This window comes from Ambystoma mexicanum, chromosome 14 (assembly GCF_040938575.1).
Source record: "Ambystoma mexicanum isolate Mex_15411 chromosome 14, UKY_AmexF1_1, whole genome shotgun sequence".
NCBI classification, from domain to species: Eukaryota; Metazoa; Chordata; class Amphibia; order Caudata; family Ambystomatidae; genus Ambystoma; species Ambystoma mexicanum.
Window position 1 is genome coordinate 100,488,982 of NC_090940.1, and position 25,785 is coordinate 100,514,766.

The window sequence follows — 25,785 nt, forward strand, 5'->3', positions numbered from 1 at the left end:
GTCAATGTCTCGCTTCTGAAGCTGGTTATATAGAACAAAAAAAGGAAGAAAAGGAATTCCTCTTTCAGAGTTCGAATGAATCCCCGGGCCTCATGCACAGTAACCCCTCAAAATCAGTCTGTTTTTCAATGATCGCAAAGCATCTACGGAGTGCTTCCCTGTGCTGATACATGGCTTCTACTACCCGAATATGGTAGCTCCAGCGAGTGCAAGGTGGTTTTGGAAGTCTTTTATCTGATACCTCATCTAGAACTTCGGTTCTTTTTGGAGAACGAGAAAAAAATGTACAGAAGCCAGAGATATCACAAAAGAAAACTCGAGCTTCTGGGATTTTGGAAACAGCCTGTTCAATGATGAGGTTAAGCTGGTGTGCATAGCAATGTACATAATGTGCATTTGGATACACTTCAGCTACTTTCTTTTGGACTCCACCAGACACCCCCCTCATTACACTTGCACCATCATATGTTTGCGCAATTACTTTTTTTTTGTGGCAATCTTCAGGGAATACTTTGTCCAATTTTTTCCATTATGGCAGTAGCAATGGTCTGTGTACTAGAGTCTTTCAGATAAGTAAATCCATAAAACCTTTCAACAATTCTGTATAGTTCATCAATGTAGCGATAGACTAGCACAGACTGAGTCTTAGTAGAAACATCAGTTGTACCGTCTGCCTGAATAGCCACATAATCTGTGCATTTTAACTGCTCTATAATGATCTCTCTGGTGACTGTGAGCATGCAGTCTCTCAGTTCATTCTAAATTGTTTTTGAAGTGCCCCTGAATACTGTTGCATTTTTTAAGTGTAGTTCCATTGCACTGTCTATGCTGGATACAAAATCCACCAGGCCTCTAAATACACCTGGATTCAAAGTATCTTCAGTTTCATCATGGCCACGTAAAGCCAATTCAAACGCACCACAAAAACGCACACAGTCGATTAACTTGGACAAGATGTATCGGTTTTTATCCACATCCTCATTATGCTTCATCACGCTCTGGCGATAGGCATCGTCCAACTGTGTTGCAATGTTTACACTTCTCAACATGCGCAGCTGTAATATATTCTCAATATGAGATTTGCACGATTCATGGCTTTTTTCTGACAAATGCTTCAAGTCAATGACTCCTGTTTTCGTCCAGGCTGTTTCACCTCCAAACAGCAGGCAGGGGAAGCAGAACAAAGAGTGCTTAGAAACACTACCAGTGAGCCATGTCTTCTTTTCATACCATATCATGGAAAATATGCGTGTGTAGGCCTTTCCCCTATCTTTAGCGGACTGTTAAATTTTTTTATCTGGCCGATCAGGCCCTAGTCGTTTCACCTCCGGTTTTTCACTGTGTGAGTCCGGAAAATGGTTTTGTGAGCAATTGATCCACCGAATTCATTTTCAGCAAGAATGACACCTGTTAATAAGCAAAATATTATGTACATATTCATATGGGATCATGTAGTAATTGTTTTAAAGGTATGCTCTTTCATAACACAGGTATAATTTGTCGGTACTAGGCACAGATAACATCTGCAATTAATACCCAACTCAGCTGCACTTATTGACCAGTACAGCTCAGTTGGGTTTAGTTGCAAATGTTATCTGCAGGAGTGTTAACATATGTGCCCATTAGCAACTCTGTGTGTGGTAATACTGTTCTAAAAAATCCTTTTTACAATGTGGGGAGAAATGCACTTTGATTTTTCCAATTGCACCGCCCTACCCCTCCCAAGCACTGGAAGTAATGGGAAAGAAAGAAGGCATTCTGAGGTTTCAAAGGTTTTTTCGAATTATATGTCTTATGACTTTCCATGTTTGCATGCCACCCACTCAGCTAGCCATAGATACCATTCTTTAGTATGTACTGTTCATCTGATTTTCCCCACCACTTACAACCATGGGCTTTTTTTCTAATTCTTTAAAGCTGAGCACCCAACCCTACATAAGACTAGTCAGTGGTAGCTCACCTGGCTTGTCGTTCTGGTTTCTGGTCACTGCAATTAACTATCTGGATTCTGGAAGGTGCACTATGCAGGTTGAAGTCCGATGTTTTTGGTTCCGCAATTAACCTGGACTGGTTGGATTTGTTCCTGAAAGGTGTTTTCGATGGTCTGTGAAGAGAAATCGAGAGACAAATCTGAGAAAGGCCAACATAGGCTGAGAGCAGTATGACAATGGTTTCAGGCGTGAAGAAGAGAGTTAACCTTGTCACATTGGGCAAAGAATACATATTGTGTTCTATGTACATCCATTGTTTGACATAATACACACACATCATTAAATAATATGTGACTGTGTAGTCACAACAATATACATTTTTTGTCTCCAAAATGTAATTAATGCAATTGCAAATAAGTCTACTACTATGTCCACTCCATGCCCTCTAAACAAACACTGTCCCATACAGGCAATTGCACGTAAACAGTGTTGGTAAAAGTGCAAGCTTCAGTCGCACAGAAGAAACAGAAAACACAGCACATAACACGTACATCTGTGATATAACAGCATCAATCATTTACAGGATAGAAGAGACTTTTTTTAATGTGGACCCAGTGCCCTATGTAAACCAACGGGCATCCCATTGTCTCTGACCTGAAAAGCTGGAAGTGAATCCACTACTTTCCATGCAGAAATCGTCGGATTTGACCATGCGGTAATACTGCCCACATTAAATCCGCTAAAACATAGAATTAGGCTGTGTGGGAAAAACAGTGGTAAATCTGTTGCAGCCAAAAAGGTGGTGGTAATGGATTTACTTGCACATTTCTGCTGCACCACCAAACTTGTAATGAGGACCACACAGAGTCCCGCTTTGCCTTTGCCAGGACCGCTGCTTCGCTGGATGTTCGGCTACCCGACGCTTTTTGTTTGGACTAAAACTACGTGCCCCACAAGGTGCGGACTCTCTATGTTCCATATTGGACTATAATCTATATATAGTAGACTATATATTCATATTTACTTTGTTTTTACTTTAGGCTCTATCATCGCACTGCTCACACAAGGGGGCGTGCTATATAAGCAGGAGCCCCCGCGCACAGCGCGCACACGTGCAGTCCACGCAGAGTCCCGCTTTGCCGCGGCGTCCGGGATCAGGTCGTGGTTACTTCCTCTGCTACTCATTCAGATTCTTGGTGTTTTAATACAGGTTTATGCTTTTGTTTTTATTTTCTTCTACCTTGGTTGTGTTGTTGCTTATTTATTGGCGTACGGCTGGCAATCAGGCCACGGTCCGTGTGTAAAAGGTCTGACTGCTGAGCCCTCATGTCGCGAGTTATGTACACTCTTAAATCGGACATGCCACGAGCGCCAGCTCAAATTGACTCCGAAAATAACGGTAATGCCACACCGTTCAAAAGTGTCACTCCTCATCGTTCTTCATTAAATGATTTATGTAAAACTCCAATTAATGGGCAGATCCCGAAATTGAGCAAGGGAAAAAAAGCGTTTATCCCGAATAACCAAAAAATCTATAACGCTTACTCCAGTTACCAAAACCCCCCCACAGCATCGAGATATCCGAAACTTTTATGAAAAAGCAAATGCTGCTTCAGCAGTAACTCAAGCTACAGCTCTGTCTGAAAAGAGCAGACAGCCTGTGAACAAGCCGTTACTTGAGTCAACAATTACAACTTACTTAGACTCTAGTGTGCTAAATCCCCTGGTAATCATCTCTGATCAAACTTTACTGACGCTTCCACAGTCACCCAGCAAAATTATACAGCGTAAAAGAATGGTCTTGGTAGTCGAGGAAGAAACTTTGAATACCTCTATGACAGAAGTCTTTGTTGCTACTGATGCTGTATGTGTTGGAGAACCAGTTTTGGCCCCCGAACACCAAAGTATTAATATCACTGCGGAGAATGTTGTATGTGAGGAAGTGATTGAAATTGTTGACGTGAGTGCCAAAGAAATCCCTATGATTGACACCCCGACGCACCTGAGTCAGAATGACCTGGAGAGTTCCAAATTGTCTGTTATCACTGATTACAATCTCCCATGTTCTATGGATTCTACGAGACATGTAATCAATGAATCCTTCATACAACCAACGCCTCGGCGCTGTTTGTCTTAAATTTCTGGTGAGCCTCCTGCGAACCCTGCACTCCTACAGATCACTTTGGGGGCTGTTAATACAACCATAACAAGTCGTTTCAAACTCTTGGAAGCGCTGGATCGCAAGATAGCTCTCCAATCAATAAAAATTGATGAGATTGGTGAATGGATGAAACGCTACTCTCATGAATCGATGTCTTTGGAAATATTTAAGAACACAATGCTGAGACTTACTGCCTTAGAAAATATAAACTCTTCTGGTCTTCTCTCTGCTGCGCAGCAACATTCTAACATTGTACAGAGATTGACAGTATTAGAACGAAATCATCTTGTCTGACCACAGAGTTTTGATACCCACACGACAGTTTTACCCACATTCTCTAACATCATCTGTCCTGTGGAGTGTGCAGATGATTTAAGTGATAAGAAAATTGACTCATGGGTTAGCGTTGATTCGCCACAAAGATCTGAGCATTCTGCTCCTAAGAAGGCTATTATTAGTGAAGAGAGCTCTGGATTGACCCAAAGAAATTGTAAGAAAATCATGGTTGCAAAAAGAACCAAAACCTCTGCATTTAAAATGGCCGCAGTGGGAAAAATCAGTAAACCAAATACTAAAGTTATTCAAGTAAAAAGTTCTCCTGTAGTGTCTGCCACCTTGTCCAGAAATCTGTCAGGCATTCCTTCTCAGGATTCAGGAGTCTCTACAGATATTGCTTCATCTGAAAACCCTTTAGTAGCCAAAGAGTCTAGTGTTTTGCCTCCCCCTGCGCCACTGTTTGTGGAGGAGGTTGTGAGGAGAACCATCTCCGGTTCCGGAAGCACCTCAAAACCTTCCTCTTTGCTTCTGCTTTCTCTCTCCCTCTCCCCTGCTGAACAGCTAATTTAATTCCTCACTGAAACTGCACTGATCCTGCACCTGGACCACTCTAAACGGCCTCGGCCCTGGGCCCTGCCACTCTCCACTTGCACTGATGCCCTGGAACCCCTTTGCACTGCGGGACTGTCTCTGTATCCCTACAGCCCCCCCCCCAGCACTTGTTCTGCACTTACCTCACACTTGCCACCAGCTGGCCCTATTTATTTATTTATTACGTTACGCCACTTACCTTGTACTGCACTTCCCCCCCTCCCCTTCCCCTTGCACTTTTCCCCCTCCCCCACCCCTGCACTTGCGCGATCTGAATGACACCTGGCCTAGTAAGATCGTTGTCTGTCTCCCCTTGTCCCCCCCTCCCTGCCTCGTCGCGCCTTGAAACACGTGTATAGGCGCGTTACAAATACCATATCATATCATATCAAGTGTGTCCCAACCCCTGCCTAATGGTTATGCTCCGTTGAATGAACTCGTTCAACTTCTTGATCATGACTCGAGTTGGGGGATGTCTCAGCATTACTTTACCTCTGTTGAAGCTCATTCGTCCCTTCCAAACCAAGTGGCTGCTGGGAGCTCTGACAGACTTCATGCCCCCACAGCTTCGTTGGGCTTTGAAGATCGTTTGTCTACTTTGAAATCAGCGATAGATGTGTATCTTCTCAGAAGAATGTCGGAGGGAATTCCGGAGGCTTGTGGGGCAAGGGTTCAATCCTTGTCCGATGAAATAACCAGTGCCTCAAAATCGCAAGCTGGCCATACTCTGAGAATATTCTATGGCTTGCTCAAAAAACGTATTACCAGAGAAAGCGCTTACCATTCACCAACTCTCTTGTCAAAATAAGGCGAATCCTAATGTTATCCCTGCATTAAACGCTAAAAAACAGTTGAATAATCAAAAAGATTCCAAAATGCAATGATTCAACTCTTTCCACACATTAATTTAAAGTGTTGTGATGGACCCTTTGCAAAATATGACTTGTGTCGCTCGAGCGTTTTGAACATTTTTGATTAAATTCATTTGCTGGAAGATCTTTCCTCAAGTGATTTTGACCAAATCGAGTTCCTCTGTGATAGAAATTTGTCCATTGTAAGGTTATGGATCAAATCGGGCTTGGTTCGAAATACATTATGTAAAGCGAAAATAGAGCTCTTTAATATGGGTTTTCTGCTCGCATTGGATCCAGCCCGCCAACTCTCTCAGGAGGTCAACGAGCAGGTTCCAAATACGGTTCCATTGCCAGTCGTAGAGTGTGCTGGTCCATTTTGCTCGGTTAATAGTAACTCCCAGAGAATGTTGACCTCAAAAAACCAATCATACCCATCAATAATTGACAAATGTAAAACAGTCTCGCTGGCAAGCTGGAACACAAAAGGCTTTTCTCATCTTCAATGGGCCTCTAATGATCAATTGAACAGCTTTGACATTGTGGCTTTACAAGAAACATGAATGCTACAAGCACCCACTTGGGACGATCATGACCTCATTTTGTTGCCTGCAACCACGTCAGGTAAAGGTAGACCCACAGCAGGATTATTAGTTGCAGTAAAGTCCAGTAGGGACTTCCAAATTGTCGATTGGCTTTCGCCAAACAGATTTATTCAATTGGTCAAGATCACTCATGGATTGCAAGTATATGCGCTCATTAACCTTTATCGCAATCCAGCTGGCATTACTGATGATGCTTTCTATCGTGCCCTATCACTGGTTTTTGAAACGATTGCCCAGCATAAGATCTCGGGGACGATTCTGGTAGGTGACTTGAATCTTTCGTGTTTCCCGACGAATAACTAGGGCGTGTGCAACGCAAGTCGAAGATGGAGTATGTTCACTGAAGATCTAAATCTAAAAATGGCAAATGGGGCCATTTTTGGTGATATTCCACCTCAACGAACTTGGGAGAGGGAAAATCGATTATATTTTTGTGTGTGACAGCATATTTGTGAATGCCAACAAATTTGAGATTCTTAACCAATCTTGTAGTGATCACCATCTTCTTTCCTTGTATTGGTCTGACCTAAGCCATACTGATACTTTATCTCAAAAGTGGTCCAAACAAATGGTGTCAATCAACAATGGCAAAAATCGCTTTCGTTGGTCGCCCGGAAGCCTGTCATCCTTAAATACTGCCATTTTGAAAAATCAAAGAACAAATGTTCTTGTATCGTATGTTGTGTTGGATACATTTAGAAATATTTTACCATTAAAAAAATGGGCCGTCTCGCACTCATATTCACGGCTTTGATCTTGCGCTACAACAACGTAAAACCGCTTTAAGACAAGAAATACGCAGATTACGTAACTGCCGCTGGTTGACCAGCTCAAAGCCATTAAAACAGTGAGATGTGCCTATCGAAATTGGATGCGTTCCAGAAAAGCCCAATTTTTCCAAATTGATAGCGAAAAATTCTTGTCTGCCTGTGACAATAAAAATTCTGCACAAGTGTGGCAACCCTTGAATAAATGTAATTCTACCTCTCAAGTAGAGATTCAAGTAAACGGGGTCTCGGAAGCTGAATGGGTATTGCATTTCTCAAAATTATATGCTGATAACAAAATGATTGATTTTAAATATATTAATAGAACATCTGCATGTTGGCATTTGAACTGCACCACTGACAGAGTGCATGATTTCATAAATAAATTGTCTTCTTCTAGAGCTGCCGGCCCAGATGGTTTGACGAATTATATGTTCAAACAAAATCCAAAAGACTGGGCGACTATATTAAATAACACCTTTCATTACATTTTATTAACTAAAGTAATACCTAAATCATGGTGTACATCTCTAATAGTACCCATTTATAAAAAAGGAGATCGTAAAGATCCCAAATGTTATCGTCCGATCGCTCTTTTGGATGCACCTAGTAAGATCTTCTCTCGGTTAGTGCTGAAAGAGTTCAATCAATGGACAAGCAAAGCAAATCAGCGTGATCCCGCCCAGACCGGCTTTGTAGCAGGTTTAGGGACTGCGGTTAACTTAATCACCCTGCATGCCATCAAACATTGTGCTCAAATCACTAAACAACCTATATATTTCGCGTTTGTGGATCTGCATTCTGCCTTTGATTCAGTGTCAAGACCGTTACTTATGGATAAACTGATCAAGGCAGACTGCCCTTCGACCTTAAGTGATATCATCTTTGCTTTGTATTCATAAGATTGAATTCTGAAGGGTTATTGTCAACAGCAGTGCCCACTGAACGTGGACTAAAGCAGGGTTGCATTCTGGCATCGGCTTTATTCAACTTCTTCATCAATGATGTTAGAAGTATTTTTCATGAGGGCTGTACGGATGCTCCTAAGTTCCATAATATAGAGGTGAAAGCACTATGGTATGCAGATGATTTAGTGTTAATTTCAAAAACGCCCATTGATCTGCAAAATCTCCTACCAGCATTGTGTATGTAATTTAAAGCCAATGAATTGGTGATAAATAGCAAGAAAACCCAAGTTGTTGTGTACACACCGAAAGGCATGCGCAGACGTAAAATGGAGTGGAAAATTGAACATACAAGCCTGGAGGTGGTTCCATATTATGTTTATTTGGGCCTTATATTTGATGGTCCTGTGTCTCTCCATTCTCAATTATCTAAAATTGAATTCAAATTAACTGCTGCCATACGTCAAACAAAATGAATCATGTACAAGTATGGTAAATTTTCTATTAAATCAGCACTTATATTTTGGACGCAGAATGTCATTACCACGATATTGTATGGAGTAGAGACATACAATGTTATTCGCCCAACTTTTTTGAATGTACTAGAAGCAAGGTTTTGGCGTGCGATTCTTCATCTTCCGTAATGTACCCCTGGGGTCGTGATTTGTTATGAATTAGGATTAACATCTCTAATAGCTATGTGTATAACTGGCGTTTGTGTAGCTTATTCAGGAAATGTCTTCTGTCTGTTTTAAATGATTCTACCTTAGCCACAGTATCCAGTTATCTCCTTTCTTCACCCCGTGAGTTCCCTAAAACATGGCTCAAAAACATCTTGTCCATAATGTTAAATGCTGAAATCTCCATTGAAACTCTTGCGTTTAACCCGGACAGAGCAAAGAAAAAGCTGTATATGATGGATTGGATCGATACTAGGTCCTCTTGTCTGAAATATAAAGACTTTTACTCGTCTGTGTTTGCCCCTAAGCGATACAGAGAAATGGCTTCTTATCTCTGCAAAGCTCCGTCTCCTTCCATCAGAAATGCAATATTACGTTTCCGTTTCAACTTATGTGCTACTCGAGAAGTTCAAGCACGAAGGAAACTGATTGATCCTGAAGCTAAAGGGTGTCGTTTCTGTAAAAGTCCAGCAATTGTAGAAAAATTACAACATATTCTAGTTGACTGTCCAGATCTTATGTATTTAAGGCAAATTCATTTCATTAAACATCTGGCATATTTTAGTCAAATGAGACATGAACACAGATGGTTTGCTATTTTTGCAACCAATAGCATGAGTATAAGAATAGCAACAATCAACTTCTTGCATGCATTAAACTTGGATTAATTGTTTTAACCCTTGTGAGAAATGCCAAAGGAAGTTTGTGTAAACTTGGAATTTGTTTTACCTAACTTGTGAACCCAATGAATAAAACTTGTCTCCATGCATCTTTGTATTATAAAGTGCAATTGCAGTCCTTCAAAATTTTAATTGTTATTGTAACAAGTTGGCTCCTGTGATGATGTCATTTCTGGTCTTAAATCTTATTGTGTTTCAGAATGAAACTGTAATTTGCATATGTTGTGTAATTTGAGGTCCTCTTCTGGTAACTTGTAATAGGAACCGAATTTTAATTGTTTTTCTTTTCTTTGCGTTTTTTTATTCAATTGTTCTTATGTTTTGTAAATTTGTTTCATAAATTGTTTTTTATCATTGAAAAAGTTGATTAAATTCAATAAAAAAAAAGAAAAAAAGGAGGACCACTGTGTTTGTCATTCAAGCAGTGGAGTAAATTTGTTGAAAATTGGGGTACATACATGACATCTAAAGGAAAGGGGCCCCCCTGCCAAATGAGGGGGACAAAATGGTGTGCTACAAATGTGGGGGGGACAAACACATTGTCCCCCTGAAATTACTCCCATGCATTCAAGGTGTTCAGACACTGAAAATTCTCTTCTCCCTGATACTAAAATGGTGCACACACAGCCATTGAATATATTCACCCTCCGAAGGGCATTCAACCTACCAGCGCTTTGAAGTGGTACCGATGATACATAAGGCGCTATATAAATGCCAAGTAAGATAACATACCAACAATTATGAGACATTTTCTTTGAAACATATTCTCTCTGGCCCCAAAAAGATGTGCACTCAAGCCTTAAAGAAGTATAAGGCTTGCTATTTGCATCTTTGCAAGCAAAAAGAGCTTGGTCTGGCCACTGAAAGTAATGCACGTCTGCCGACCAAGAATTTAGTGACTTTTCCTATACAATCAACAAGTATTTTCTTGGGCATAAAATGTTGGCTTACTACCTTGCATCCACTGTCTAGGACTATCTCTTCCTGCCTGATCTGTTAATAATGTTTGGAACAGCGCAATTCAACACAAATGCCAATGTTGGTTTGAAGAGGCCAATATTCAGTGTTACCAAAGTCCAACATAATCATCTCTTACGTACTCTTGCTTGAATAATCTCCTGCCAACTTTTCTTCCCTGCCTCTGAATAACACTCTCAAAGCACATCCACTGTTACCTCAGGCTATGGATCTATGATATTGCATATGTTTTGAAATTCAAACTGCCCTTGCTTTTTAGGCATGTGTACGATTTGTATGCATTTATGTCCCCTTCTGTATGCAAATGTATATTATTATATAAAGAATGGAGAACCCATACGAAATGCATGACTGGAAATTAATACTGAATGATAATGCATGTATTTGGAATGTGGTAACTGAGCACAGAGAATTAAAAGAAATCTAACCCTCGCCCAGAAGTAGCTTGTTGTGTTAATGACGGGCTGGTAGATGGGTTGCTTAAGAGAGGAAAGGCAGCTGAAAGTGGGGTGGCAAGAGTTCTGGTGAGATGCTAGGAGAGTAGGTAGCCAGTAATGCTTGGTGGATAGGAGACCAAAACTCCAAATAAACAAACTTGCAAATCCAAAACGTGCGGTTAAGTACGGGCTAATTCAGTAAACTACATCAAACGTCAATTCACTTATGACTGGAACATCATATTCATCTTCGATGCATTCACATGCACAAACGTTCATCCCAAGTGATATGTTTAGCCAATGTAGCTGTAGCCATCGTGCATAAGTACAATGTTAGCACGTAATAAAGTGATAACATATTCACCAAAATTCGAAAGAGCTCACATTATGACCGGTCCTGCATTTTGGTCATGTGAAGGGCCACACTATGGTCCTCTAGAAAGGGCAGGAAATAATCAGAGGCTTGCTATCACCCATGCCTCTCTGTTTACATTGATTATCGATTCTTATCAAAAAACAGCATGATCATTCACTTCACATGTACTTTCGAATGGCAGCTGGACTACTACACAAGGTAATATGTCGATGGTTATCTGATGAACGTATAGTCTCTATGTGCACAGCCTAATGCACACGTTATTCGGCTGCAAGGGTCATTTGCTGGTGCTCCCTAAAACGAGATGTGATCGCTTCAGAATAGTGCTAGGGTTATGCGAGTAGACGCAGGGGGCATAAAGTGGCATGCCCTAAACGTGTGAACTACAGTGGGGGGAGGGCAAATGACCTAACCCCTTCCTACACTCCTGGAAATCCGTGGTTTACTGCCGCCCTCTTACAGGGCGATGTAATGTATCAATGGTGTTCTGAGTATCCACGCTTTCCCTAAAACACATATACATGATGCGGCACGCACGTCACACACGCACAACACACACCACACAGGATCCCATCCCTATTAAAACCAAACACACAACGTACACATTCTAGGCTCACACAATTAACACCAGACAATACACAAAGTATGTTAATAAAAAAAAGTGTTATCGGAGCATATTCAAACTGGTCATTTCCATGTCGCATGGTGAAGACTAATAATTTAGCAGCAGCGTACAAGCCCAACAGCCCAATTATAACACTGAATTGGGAGAATGGAAAAACAGGCTCCCGTCCTTCCCCTCTCGCGCCTGGCCTAAAGGATCACGGCCCAGACACCCGCCACGAGAAGAGTTTGCCCATCTACCAGACGACCAAATACCCTGGTACAGGAACATACGGATGTGTCCATCTGCCTGCCCAGCAGGCCGCCCTGCCCATGCCGATACCTGCGGCACGGATCAACTAGACTAAAACCTACACGTCGTTAGAGATGCCATGACGACCTAGCCAACGGTCAGCACACCTGTGCCAATATACACACTGGACACTCCCGCACCAATCTACACGAAGAATATACCCAGTGCTATAACGTAGGTGACAGACATACTCACGGACGTGCATCTTTATTATTTTCCACATAGGCTCTCAAAATGCAGAAACGCAAGACGCATCATGAACTCATCTAAAGAGCTTGCTTACGCTTCTCCTAAACCCAGGTGCCATAATGAGAAATATAACGAAGACACGATACTGGTCATAAGACAATATGATACTATAACCTAAAGCGCCTGTGCACCAAACGGTTCCACCTATACACCTGGCCTAAGTAGGCCGCAAGCAAGAGCTCCCATGGACGTTAAAAGAACAAAAGTCAGGTTGCTGATCCTGCAGAATGAGCCTGGCGAAAACAGACAGCCAAGGTCGTAATGTTGCAAACCCACATTCCAAAAGCAGACCATCAAGGGCACGATGTTGCAACCTCGCACGCCGCGCACCAACGTTAAAGTCGCACCTGCAAATTAAACCAGGCACACAGTGGAAAAACAATATTAATTGTGCAGAATTCTGCCTCAAACACGGTCCCACCTCATGTGACCAAGCCGAACCTGACAGGATGCCAAGCCCAGGAGCAAGAAGGCGTCTGGATCCCTCGTTACAAGACACAGGCAGATACACTTAAAAGGGTCAATGGACATCTGCGACAGTGGGAGTAGTCGGCTTTCCAGCTCATGAATAAGTCCTCACATTGTCTGCACGTACTCATAGTGAAACATTGTTGCAAATGACAGGTACACCGAGAGCTGGGAACAGCGATGGTCCCAGGCTGGGAAGCTCGCGGGCGCACCAATCAGAACATGGGGCTCTTATCACTGACGCCATTAACATTAACCAATCATCAGGAGTCTTCATGTAACAACTCTCATGTATCTAATTGTAGGGACAACCCAGATATATCACCTGACTAACCCTTGTCCACTAATATTGTTCTCTATACGTATGCTATACTAACCCTACCACTCGAGCAACCAATTAAGAGTGGCGATAGGTTTTTTTTGCTAACTTTCTAAGGTGACGCAAGTAGCGCGTCATACTAAGGTAAAAAGGGCCTGCGAGCCCCACGATTGTGTGTGTGTCAGGACGGACGCGTACGATCCTTGACCCATCCCTGCCGTTTTTGTATAATAAACAGCAGAGTCACCTTGCTTCTTGTGTGTGTCTCATACTCTATCTCTTCTGGGATATACGGGAGGAGTTGGGGCCTCCCTGCCCGGAGGTCTGCGGACGGCCCGGCCGACCCCGGCAGAATTTTCCCCCCGACAAGTTGGAGGCACTGCTGAGATCTGTTTAAGATCCGCCTTTTTTATTTTTGCTTTTTCCAGGCACTCCGGTTGCGAGGAGGCCCGGCGGCGCAGCCCCCTCTGCCGTCGCCCCCTTCTGAGGACTACAGGACCATCGCGGAGCTGCGAGAAGACCGGACAGCGCAATCCGGATATTGGCCCTCGGGAGCCGGTTGAGAAGTATCCCGCCCGCGGTTGGCGAGTGTCCAGACGTGGTCCAGATGAGGGGAGGTGACGAGCCGCTTGGAGGGGTGCACGCAGTCGAGCGGCCCCGCATCAAGAGAACTTGGTGAGCATGCCACGCACAACAAGCAATGTGAAATTGTGAGGGAGGGGGGAGGAATTAAATACGGGAGGTGGGAGGTGTTACACAGGTGCGCGGCGAAGGTTTGACAATTAGTGTTGGAAATGGAATGAATGGTAGCCGACCAAGTGCGAGGGCAGTCGGCTACGTTACGCGAAGGGAGGGGGCGGAGCACGAAAACATCACGTGCGGCCGCTCGTAGACACTGATTGGCCTAGGTCGCGACTACGTGTAAGGGTGTGTGTGTGTGTATGGTTTCCTACGATTTGGCATTTATTGATCAATGAGTAGATGAGGATCCCTATTGTTCGAGCAAGACACTCGATAGGTAGATGACGTTTCCCTGTAGGCGGTAGCTAGTTAGTTTCCCAATACGGAAGATAATTGGCTGGTTAAGCCCTCCTGCCGAGGGGCGTATCACACGCGAGGCGACGCAGCGTGCGCAGTCCAATTATATTATTGATTTGATTACCTTGTTCCAGGAGTGACAGGAAGACAGCTGTAAGGATAACGGGGTAGATTGCAAGTGTATTTTGAACTTAAAGAATATATGAAGAACTTACCAATAGCTCGAAGAGGTCGGTGACGTCACCAGTAGGGCTTTCATAGGATATCGCGAACACAAGGCATCTCCGTTTTGAGAGTGATGGGGAAGAGAAGTGTGGTAAGGGAGTGGAAACGGAGATAAACGGTAACTGAGTTGATCGGGGAAAGGCGAAACAGGGAACGTGGCTGCGCACGGAGAACGCCGGCCACGGCAAGTGTAGAAGGGGGAGGAGCACGTGAAATTAGGACGACTGTATAAGAACGTCATAAGGGGTACGCAGCCGCAGGGGGCTACGTGCGCCTCGGCCGCAGGGGGCCGTAAGGGTGTTGTATAAAGAAAGAAAGACAGGAGAAAATATACAAATGTAACATACTATATTTTTTATATAATTTTCCTTAGCGGACTATCGTAAGTCCCCAAACTTATGGGGCCAGGTAACGATATAAGGCTGTATATTGTAAACTACTAGTGAGATAAACTGCTACCAGATATGGGAAGGGTAGCAAGTGGAGCGCTACTATGTCATACGGGACAAGATCGGGAGGGTGGGGGAACACCCTCACTACCCCACTGCAACACATATGCACAACACTGCCACCCCATAGGGAGAAACTGATTAAGTATAGCATAGAATGGACCCAGGGGACGGATAACAAAATGCTGACACGTGGCCGCCTAATGGTAGCTTCGATCCATATGTCCAACATTCATTATTAAACCATCTGCACAATACATATAAAGGGAAGAAGTTGGCAAACCACGTGGAGGTGTTTAACTTATGGAGGATGTTCCAGGGGTCCCGACCAGGATCAAATGGAATGTTCACTATGGGGGAAATACCGGAAGACAAAGAGATTAAGGAGGATGGCAAACAGGGGAGTGAGGACCAAAAAAACACGGGAAACAGAGGAGAGGGAGGAGAAAAGAATAATAAAACAGATGAAATAAAACAGGAACCGAGCAACGATATACCCCTAGCAAAGGGAGTGAAAACAGAGGGAAGGGGGTTGTACCCTTTAAGAGAATTAGGAGAAATAGAAAGAGGACAGTTAAGGGCGGCTGAGGGATACTCGAACCCGGCATACAGCCCTCCACCATATGTAGCTCATAGGAAGGTGCCAGCAGGGGAGGGGTGGACCGGAGAAGACCAGACTGTGGAAATAGGAAATGATGAGTGGGTAGCTGCACAGATATTATTAAAATTACGAGGTTCATTAACAGGAAAAGAGAAGGAGGTAGTAAAGAAAACAGACGAGGATAATGCCAGGGAGAGTGAAATGAGGGGGGAAGAGCTGCTAAGACAAAAGGAAGAGATTTTGGAGGAACGACTAGCAAAATTAAGGGATGAGCAGAATGAATTGATCAAGCAGCTCGCGAGGGAAGAGAGAGAGAGAGCGAGGAAAAGGAAAGAAGGTAAGAACGAATTGGAAAAAATAAGGGAACGAACTGAGGAGCAAAGGAGAGAAGCTGAAAGGGTAAAAGCAGCAGCAGAAAGGGTATCAAGAGTAGTGCTGCGAGAAAATAAAAGGGAAGAAGAAGAAAAAGAAAGACATGGCAATGTGGAAGAGGAGGCTACTATCAGAAACAACTAAGAAATACGAAGAAGGGAGGGTGTTAGAGAGTATAGTAGAAAGAGAAAGGGTGAAATGGGAAAGGAAGAAAGAGGATGAAAGAATATTGGAACAGATGAGAAGTGAAGTGATGGAGGAATTAAAAAGGAAAAGGGAGGAAAATAGTAGGGAGATGGAGGAGAGAAATGAAGGAGAAAGAGAAGATAGGAGAAGGGAGAGTAGAGCATGGGGGGATGTATGTAGAAACACAGAAGTAGCAACAACATCAGCACAAAGGGGAGCGGTTGATGAAGGAGGAAAAGGAGAACTGGACCTAATAGACTTACAAACAGTAACGATAAAGGGGAAAAAGACCGAGTGGGGGGTGCCGTTTACGACTAGCTTTGTAGTGAGGAAGGAGGAGTGGAAAAGGAAGGAAGAAACAGTGAAAGGGAAAGCTTAGATAAACTATACATCACCCGGACCAACACAGACTCACCATGGATCAGTAGGAGAAAGGAAGAGCTGGGGAGAAGTGAGGAGGGAGAGCAAGGAATAGCGGAAAGACAGGCACATGAGGCCGCACCATCCCCATCACGCTCTCCCCCATCGCACCCTACATGTTCAACCACCTCACGCTCGTTACGCAAAATAAAACTCGCGCCCTTCACAGACGAACTGACACCCTATGCATGTCGGCTTAGAGACCTCCCTAGTCGCAGGAAGGAAAGACGAATACACATGCCCACATTAAATACAGGAAATGATGGAAGAAGGGGAAAAGATGGAGAGGAAAGAGTTACGAGCAGGGGAAATATGGACGAAGTTGAAGATGTAGAAGAAAGAGAAGAGGAGGAAGGGTGTGAGGACTCGGTATTATGGAACACAAAGGGTGAAACAAGACATAACTTAATGCCACTTTTGGAGAGAGGAGGGTTTAGACCACAGTATGTCCCTTGGAAGCATACCGATAAAGAAAATATAAAATGCAGGCTCCCATCATTAAGTGGAGGTGCGGGTAAATGGATATATGAAATGGAAAAACACACCGCAGGACAGAAACTGGCAGTAGGAGATGTAAAGGGCCTTTTAATATCAATATTAGGGGATAGAGCGGATGACATTTGGAAGAGAGCGGGATTCCATGGGGTAACAATAACAAACACATCGCATGATGGGGCACCATTCGCAAACTGCAGACATGCACTATGGCAGGCACTGAGGGTACAGTACCCAGACACATCAGACATAGGAGCAATTACCTCCCGCAAGATGCGTGAGAACGAAGATCCTGTTGATTATATCCAGGAAATCCAAGAGAAGTGGCGCATGGAAACTAGAGAACAATGGGATAAAACACCAGCAATATTTTACCATATACTGGTACAAGGGCTCCCAGAAGGAGTTCAGAAACAACTAAAGAAAGTAGTGGGAATGGAAGCAAAATCATGGCCAGAAATACAACTGACTATAGTGCATCATTGCAGGACATGGCAAGGAAAAATGAAACAAAAGGAAGAGGACAGGAAAACGGAAGAGGCTAAACTAGTACAGAAAAAGCTTACTAAATATACAATGGAAGGGGCACTAATAACTACACCTACAACAATGACCCAAAGCCCCACACAAGTAGTGGCTGCACAAGATTCCTCCCAAATGCCACCTTCACCGGCTATAACACAACAAGCACCGCCAATACAACCATACACGACCAACATGGGGGGAGGACATACAATGGCAGGAGCCGGGTATTATAATTATAACAGGGGGAGAGGAGGAATTATGAGAGGGAGAGGATACGGATATAGCACCCAACAGCAGGTGGGAGGACTTAGAAATTCCTACCCCACAGGGCAACCAGTATACCAGGACAACACAGGGAGCTTTCCATGGCAGAGTAGGGAACCACTGGTGTGTTGGAGCTGTGGACTATTAGGGCACATGTCACGCACGTGTAGAGTTAGACCAGGAACACCATCATGGAGTGATCAGGGACAACCAAGGCCCTCACAGGAACAGCAGGGCCTACCACAACTGCAGACGTTGCAACAGGGAAATGAACAACAACAACAATTAACACAACAACAGCCACAAATATATTCACTGCCACAACAACAGGTAGCGATGACACAACAACCCCAAGCACCACAAACACAACTGGGTAGGGTGACGGTTTTGGGACACAACCCTTATACCGGAAATGGCCAGTCGTTGTACCCTCAATAGGACAGCCCACAGACGGCCTTGGTGTGTCCCATCCTGTCAGTAACACCTAATAGTGCGGAGGAACCACGCATAGAGGTAACGATAGGTGACAAAAAATTATCATTCCTTGTTGACACCGGGGCGACCCGGTCTTGCATAAGGGAAGGTAAATTCAAGATGTCAGGCGAAGCCATGAACACCCAAGGATTCTCTGGGGCTAGAGGGTTGGTTCCCTTTACTGATAACATTCCCTTATCTATTGGAGATTATGATCTGTCAGTTCCACTTCTATATTATAGTGCCTCACCAGTAAATACACTGGGGAGAGACATAATGAACAGGTTGAATATGACGATCTCCTTTACTGAGGACGGCATAATTTGCTCTACTCCAGGGATTAACATGCTCACAGCACGACAGATTATGCAAGCATACTGCGGACAGACAGCGATTAGGGCGGAGCCAGTAGATGGCGAACTATTTCAGTATGGAACAGATATGGCAATTGCATGGATGCCAGGGATAGAAGGGAAAGTATGGAGGAGGCCAGCAGCTATCTGTTCAGACCAGAAACACCTGTTAATGAACCAGAAAGAAAGGTGGTTCTAATGGACATTGAGAGCATTATTGCAACAGCTGATTACATTGCTGTACATGCCCAAGACAGAGAAGGAAGAGCATGGAGGGCCGTGATAGCATTAGCAGAAGGATGTAGGCTCACCCAGGTGTCAGATGAGCTGTTCTCAGATGAAAAGGAGGAAGGTGAAATGGTGTTTATGAGGAGTGTGGAAATATGGCTAAGAGTGGCTTACAAACAAGTAGCACAGAAAATTGCAATGGCACTTGAGGCACCCGCATGCACCCCAGTCCCCTTCTTTAAAGAGGATATGTCAAAGGTACCCAAATCATTGTGGACTACTGGCCCCTATGATGTGGGCTGCATAAAAAGTATAGGGGGAGTAAGAATAAAATTGAAAAAAGGTGCAATACTCCCCAGAGTAAAACAGTACCCACTATCAAAAGAGGCAGATGAGGGCATATATGAAACCATAACGGCCCTTATAAATAATGGTATATTGGTCCCCTCAGAATCACCATGTAACACGGCTGTGTACCCAGTGCGCAAGGCTAAAGGGGGGTCTTGGCGCTTCATACAGGATCTCAGGCCCTTGAACAAAATAGTAGAAGCGGAATATCCCGTAGCAGCAAACCCGGCCACAATATTGTGTGGCATTCCAGCAGAAGCATCACGATTTACAGTGATCAACCTTAAAAATGCTTTTTTCTCAATACCACTACACCCAGACTCACAAGATCTGACGAGCTTCACTTACAGAAACACAAAGTGGAAGCACACCAGATTGCCACAAGGGTATTGCGAATCACCCTCAATTTTCAATAGTCATACAGATGGATTTGGGTAACATTGAAGTGGAAAGCACAGTGTTGCAGTATGTGGATGACATAATAATTTGCAGTACAAACGAAAGAACATGCAGAGAGGACTCCTTAAAGATGTTGACAATATTGGCTGAAAAAGGTTACAAGGTAGACATGGAAAAGATACAGTACTGTCAAGAACAGGTACTTTACATTGGTCAACTTATATCCCAACATGGAAGAAAGATTGCACCACAAAGAGCACAGGCCATTTCAAACACTCCAATGCCACAAACTGTGAGGGAACTGCAGCAGTTCCTGGGGCTGTGCAACTACTGTAGAGTATGGGTATTTGATTACAGCTCGTACATAGGACCCCTGCTTGAGGCGTTAAGGGAAGCTAATAAAGGGGAGAAAAAGCTGGGGTGGACGATGGAAATGAAAGAGGCTTTTGATGAATTGAAAGATGCGATATCAACTGCTCCGGTACTGGCATCCCCAGACTATGAGCAACAATTTTTTATATTCTCACATTGCGATTCAGCAGTAATGAAAGCAGTGTTGGCTCAAAAAACAAGCATGGGCTACAAACCAGTAGCATTTTACAGCGGCCACTTAGATCCTGTGATGTTAGGCCACTTCCCTTGCGAACAAGGTCTCGCCGCAGCTGCTTTTGCGGTGGAAAAAGCATCAGCAATCACCATGGGGTGCCCAACTACACTATTTGTGGAACATGCCCTATTTGCGATATTGAATAAACCTAAATCCACCCTAACCACGCAAAGAGCATCAGGTTATGAGATCATTTTATCCAGAGCTGAACTATCAATTGTTAGATGTAGCATCGTCAACCCTGCAAGGTTCCTAGCAGAAGTAATTGAGGAGGGAGATTATGCCCATGACTGTACGCAAATAACTGAAATGTACTCATGTACTAGAAAGGTTGAAGAAAACGCACTAGAGGGAAGTGAGCTCTTGTTTATTGATGGGTCATCAACTATCGATCAAAGGGATGGTGTAAGGAGGACTGGGGCTGCAGTGGTAAAAATGATGGAGGTACCGGTGTGTGTGGCAATGAAATGTGTACAATTACCACAGCATTACTCCGCCCAAGCAGCGGAATTAGTTGCACTGATCTTGGCGTTGAAGGAAAGCTTTGACAAACGGGTGACCATATACTCCGACAGCGCATATGTTACATCTACTGTCCACTCAGGGCTGTCAAAATGAAGAAGAGGGTTTAGGAGAGCTGATGGCACTCCCGTGCAACATGCCCTCTTATTGGCTGAACTAATTGAAGTAATAAATGACCCCCAAGAATTAGCTTTAGTAAAATGCACCGCACACACCAATGGTGAGGACCACGTCTCGAAGGGGAATGCAGACGCACATGCGAAGTATGCTGCATACTTTGGTGAGACATGGAACCCCCCAGAGTCACAGAGAGGGAGAGGGAGGGGAATGGCTAAGGAGATGTTGATAAGAGAAGGGTACACACATCTCCCAGCCACACAGATTATGGAGCTACAAGCGGCTGCACCAATGGCCGAAAAAGAAATATGGGTAAAAAGAGGATGTACAATGTCAGCGACCGACGCACTATGGCGCCAGGGTGGCACTGGAAAGGTTGTAATACCATTGGCACTTTTGAACACCGCCCTGAGCCAACTACATCATCCAGCCCACACAGGCAAGGAAGTAATTGCAGCACGAATTAGGGAAGACTGGTTCTGCCCGAGTTAAATTCTCATGTGTCAAATTTTATCAGTAAATGTCTCACATGCCAACAGTTTACGGCCAGCCATACTCTAAAGGTGATAAGAGGTACTATACCCCGGCCAGAGGGACCTTTCCGGCATCTCCATATTGACTATGTTGATATGATCAACATATGTCAAGGAAATAGGTATATGATTGTAGTAGTATGCCCATTCTCTAGGTGGGTTGAGGCAGGGCCCTGTTCACACCCAGATGCATTTAGAGCAGCTAAATTCCTAGTGAGGGAGGTCTTCCCCAGGTGGGGAGTGTGCAAGGTGTTAAGGTCAGACAATGGCCCACATTTTGCAAACAAAATGTTCCAGCACATCACATCCTTGCTGAACATCAAGCATAAATTTGCATGTGCATACCACCCACAGGCCAATGGTGTATGTGAACGCCTGAATGGCCTATTAAAGGAGGCAATTGCAAAGATACTGCAAACAACAAAGAAGAGTTGGTTATATTGCCTTCCATTAGCCCTATTTGAGCTAAGGAATAGACCAGGGTCTGACCACCACCTCACCCCTCACGAGGTGGTTACCGGACGTCAAATGCGCCTTCCCCTAACGCCAACGTCAAGAGCATTTACTGACCACGAAAGCACAGCGAGTGTTCTTGGTGATGAAATGTACCAATATGTGTCTTCTTTGATTACTAGTGTAGTGTTTGTGTCTCAACAGCTCGAGCGCACACGGGGCGGGTCTAACAGCAATCAACAAGAAGACGCGGAGGAAGGACTGTGTAAAATTGCTAAAGGTGACCACGTACTACTTCGCAATTTCAACAGGAAGTGGAATAGTCCACGATTCACTGGCCCCCATCTGGTAGAGGAGGTATCAACGAGAGCAGTAAAGCTACAGGACAAGCATGCCTGGAACCACCTACACGATGTAAAGATCTACAAACCACAGACCCGCCCCAGTGCCACCGACAGGTCCATTGGGAGAACAGCAACAACATCACCAACGGAGGAAGAAAGTTCTACCACAGCCAACGGCCCAAGTGTTCCCATACCCTGTCACTCCCCAGACTCCCCAGAGACAATAACTGAAGAAGAAAGGGGTGATCCCCATACTGCCCACCCCATGGTCACACGCTCAAAGAGTAAAGATACTTCCGCCAGTTGAGCCCAAACCCCCCTGCCCACCACCCACTGACCCTACCCCCATTGCAGTAATACCTGAATTGAAGGACATTGTCTCGCACACGTACACATGTAAACACGTGAATGCTCTCTTTTCTTTTCTCTCGCACATGCAGGAACTGCGTATTATTGTACTGCTAAGAAAATAAATAACTAACAAATTCACTGCCCAGGAGTAGATGGTACCCTCAGACGATAACTACCCAGAAGAATTGTCACACCAATTTGTATATGAAATAAAAAGGCCAACGTACCTGAAAAGGAAAAGGGTACGTGTCTACTACACTGCATTCCTCTTGGCCATAGAATACTCAATGCCCCACCTCCACCCATACTTGCCTGCCCTAAGAGATAGATCGCTTAGATTAGCGTGGGAACAGCTCTTCGCCTGGGCACTGAATGACTATTTGATAGGGAGAGCTTAAAAAACAACAACTAACATCTAATAACCAGCATATTGAGAATTTTCAGGCGTGCAACTCTAACGTCGCAAGAATACGCTGCCGGACTGCAGCAAGGTAAGAGCAAAATGCCGGTGAAATTAGCATGTGTAATAAAAATAATAGGGATTTTCATGATCACCGGGTTCTTGGCTGCCTCTGTATGGCAGTACAGCTGTGCTATCAATATTATTGCTGTACCCAAACCTAATCCACCCCCATCCCCAGCTGCAACAGGTGTTACGTCAGGTGATACTAGTAAAATTGCGCACAAACAAAATAGAGTTCAACGCAGCACATACTCAGATAATAAAGGTATTGACAATTATATACAAGATTCAGCACACGTCTCAAACAACATATGGTACCAACACATGACCCGCATTGGTAAGCAGACAACAGAAGACAGCTGCTACATTTGCTCATTAATACCATACGCCATGAGCGCTTCTCGAACATTTGTTGCCACGGAAATAGATGAAAAGACAGCACGATGCATAATATACTTGGCACTGTTCCAAACGAAAGGAAGATTCCAAGGGACAGTGGTGCATATGGTGTGGAAAACACGAGACTCATACCCATACGAAAACAACTTCCTCAAGACTTATTTGAGTTACCACAAGAGCAGTTTACATGCTGAAGCATTCAGATACATAACAAGTGGTCCTGCAAAAGGGGAAACGAAGAAAGTAACACTGCAGTATTTACCATGTGATTGGTACGCCACTGAAGTTCCTGGTAAACCAGGATGCTGGGAGAGGCCACTGGTGACGATAACGGGGAAGGTGTACTTGGACAACAAATGGGAGATAGGAGTCATTGGCAGCAACATGGTAACAAAAGAAACTATTTCAACTATCGATGCACACAACCACAGATGTTGGACGACTTGGATCAAGTACGTGCCCATGCTCACGTGGATAGAGACGGATGAAGACCCAATAACAATACTGCCGCTGACTGCGCCTAAGGTATGCTACCAACATAAAGGAGAGGTGGACGTAGGATACAACACCAACTGTGCAAGCGTGATGGAGTTACCTGAGGGGGGAGCAGGAACAGCAGTAATAATGGACCATTACTGGGCCTGTGGAGAAAAGGCATACCACACACTGCCCCCTATGTGGAATGGTGTATGCACGATGGTGCACATCAATGTACCATCACTAGTGGTACCCCAGAAGCATGTGAATGTGGCGAACTTTCCCAAAATGGATGAAGGGGACAAGAGAAAGAAGAGATCTGCACCACCTCAGGAGGAGCCAGGAAACAGGACCAACGGCAATAATACTGTCCTAAATAGAAGGAAAAGACGAGGAGAACCTCTGACAGGAAATTACCTATGGGGAAGGTCGGAAACAGCACTCACTTCAATTCCGCCAGAACACAGACTATTTAGCAGAGCAGCAATGTTCTTCTCCTCAATAATCCATCCGGGACTGCAGGCTTACGCAAACGCAAAATGGCTCCAGATAACTAGATGGGAACTAATGATGACCATCAATTCTACAGTAAATGGATTCAACGCAATAAAAGAGGAGCTGCGAGCTATAAGGATGGTAGCACTTCAGAACAGATATTGTTGCAAATGACAGGTACACCGAGAGCTGGGAACAGCGATGGTCCCAGGCTGGGAAGCTCGCGGGCGCACCAATCGGAACATGGTGCTCTTATCACTGACGCCATTAACATTAACCAATCATCAGAAGTCTTCATGTAACAATTCTCATGTATCTAATTGTAGGGACAATCCAGATATATCACCTGACTAACCCTTGTCCACTAATATTGTTCTCTATACGTATGCTATACTAACCCTACTACTCGAGCAACCAATTAAGAGTGGCGATAGGTTTTTTTGCTAACTTTCTAAGGTGACGCAAGTAACGCGTCATACCAAGGTAAAAAGGGCCTGCGAGCCCCACGATTGTGTGTGTGTCAGGACGGACGCGTACGATCCTTGACCCATCCCTGCCGTTTTTGTATAATAAACAGCAGAGTCACCTTGCTTCTTGTGTGTGTCTCATACTCTATCTCTTCTGGGATATACGGGAGGAGTTGGGGCCTCCCTGCCCGGAGGTCTGCGGACGGCCCGGCCGACCCCGGCAGAATTTTCCCCCCGACAACACGACTCGTGTTATAATTGGCCTGTCGGGCTTGCATGCTTAGTTTACACGACGGTTACGTTTCTGTTTCACTTACCTGTCAGTGTTGTTGGAGTTGGACTTGGACTCTTCTCTTTGCCGGCCGGTGACTGGCTGGAGTGGATTCCGTCGGCGTAGGGACGGCAGCAGGCAGCAGCCACAGTAGCACACGTGGATGGATGGGCCTACTTGGATTCAACAATTGGGCTCCTGGTTTGGAGCCTATTCTACCCAGGAGGGTTTCTTAGGAAACAAAAAATACAGTTGAATAGGTCCAAGGACAATATGCTCAAAAAAATATGCTCCTACTTCTTGTTACCCTCTGCATGTATAAGGAAAGAATCACTTTTCCAAACTCTGTTTGTGAAACAAATCTCGTTTTTTATATATCTAAAGTTGTGTGAATCAACATAAAGTAGACAATTAAGAGATATGACATCAAACGGTGTTAAACCGGAAATACAGACAACAATATTTACAACACACAGACCAAACATTTTTTGACCAAACAACCAATTAGTGTGTGTAAGACAACCTTAACCTCTGTTGTGGTTTGCCACAGAATTCACATATTATAGCATACACATAAAGATCAACATTGTAACATCACATAAAAATGTTAAAGACAAAAAATAGTTTTCTTTGTGTTTAGCAGCGTCGATGTACTGCAATTGGGGGTAGTGCGTCTACACCGAGGTGTTTCACCCGTTTCTAGGTGGCCTTCATGTGCC